Below are 1,612 nucleotides of genomic sequence, written 5' to 3'. Positions count from 1 at the left end.
AACAGAGGGAGCATAATGGAACCATATCTGGATCATTTATGTCTCTTAACTTCCTCGGGTTGCTATTGGGTGATTTTTTAAGGATTTTTCTTTCACAACAATAGCTATAATAGATTTGTTACAACAAAATATTCAAATGATCATGTTGTGATTGTCGCAAACTAACTACAAAGAAAACTGACAAGAACTTTCATATTATATTTAATCTGTAGTGAAAATTGTGGTATATATCTATAAATTCTAACACCTGGTAAGCATATTCTACTAATTTGAACAGGAACTTCCATATTATACTTACTCTGGTCCTTCCTTCCCTGTCGTCGGCAAGGCACCCGCTGAAGCGCTCGAGCAGTCTAGGAGAAGAAGAGTAGGGCAGATTCAAATCAGCAGCATGAGGGATAAGGCGGCCATGACTAAGGTGACATATTGAGGAGCAGGACGCAGCGATAGGGAGGCAGAGATTGCTACTTCGGCCTTCGTCCACTTCTTCGCCCTACACATGCATATCTTCCCGCACCATTTCCTCCAAGCTAGGATGAATGTAACCACGGTCCAGCGGCAACAACTTAGGTCTGAGAAACATCCGCCCACAAGCCACCATAGCTGACGACTATGTGATGCTCGAGCTCCGACTCTTCATTCGATCATCAATTCTCAGGTTTCTTCATCTTCTGCGTACCTCAATTTCGTGGCTTCTGGAACAAACAGATATGCGTAGTTGGGATGTTAGATTCTCCATGAATGTGGTTAGAGCCTTAGACTAATGATGTGACGCAAGACCATTGCATAGCTACCTCTACTCTGATCGGATTTATACACCAAGGTTATTCTTATTTGCAAAGCTATAAAAAATTATCTACATTATCTTTACAACAAAAATGCTTAACTGTGTATTTATGGAATTGTACAAAATTTATTTACATATTCATCATAGTAAAAATGTGTCATTGATTATGCACATTACATAGGTGAATTAATCTCCAAATTTGGATGCCAATGGATTATTCACCCAAATGAAGCATGTGGAATCAAGAATAACAAAAAAAATCACAAACTCGCTTCTGTCCCATAATATAAGACGTTTTTGGCATTGTGTACTGCCAGAAAACGTCATATATTATCGAACAGAGGGAGCATAATGGAACCATATCTGGATCATTTATGTCTCTTAACTTCCTCGGGTTGCTATTGGGTGATTTTTTAAGGATTTTTCTTTCACAACAATAGCTATAATAGATTTGTTACAACAAAATATTCAAATGATCATGTTGTGATTGTCGCAAACTAACTACAAAGAAAACTGACAAGAACTTTCATATTATATTTAATCTGTAGTGAAAATTGTGGTATATATCTATAAATTCTAACCCCTAGTAAGCATATTCTACTAATTTGAACAGGAACTTCCATATTATACTTACTCTGGTCCTTCCTTCCCTGTCGTCGGCAAGGCACCCGCTGAAGCGCTCGAGCAGTCTAGGAGAAGAAGAGTAGGGCAGATTCAAATCAGCAGCATGAGGGATAAGGCGGCCATGACTAAGGTGACATATTGAGGAGCAGGACGCAGCGATAGGGAGGCAGAGATTGCTTCTTCAGCCTTCGTCCACTTCTT

At 39.2% G+C, this 1,612-nt stretch overlaps 1 long non-coding RNA gene across 1 annotated transcript; it reads right to left on the bottom strand.

Annotated features, from left to right (window-relative positions):
- Positions 1-70: 70 nt before the first annotated feature.
- LOC123177862 (uncharacterized) lies at positions 71-1,612 on the bottom strand. Its single transcript, XR_006489171.1, has 2 exons — positions 1,422-1,612; positions 71-695 (listed from the first exon to the last, which is right to left on the bottom strand). It is a non-coding gene; the product is annotated as an uncharacterized lncRNA (long non-coding RNA).

The sequence above is a fragment of the Triticum aestivum genome, unplaced genomic scaffold (assembly GCF_018294505.1).
Source record: "Triticum aestivum cultivar Chinese Spring unplaced genomic scaffold, IWGSC CS RefSeq v2.1 scaffold257169, whole genome shotgun sequence".
In the NCBI taxonomy this organism is placed as follows: domain Eukaryota; kingdom Viridiplantae; phylum Streptophyta; class Magnoliopsida; order Poales; family Poaceae; genus Triticum; species Triticum aestivum.
The sequence above is the reverse complement of the archived record's forward strand: the minus strand, read 5'-3'. Positions and strand labels throughout refer to the sequence as shown.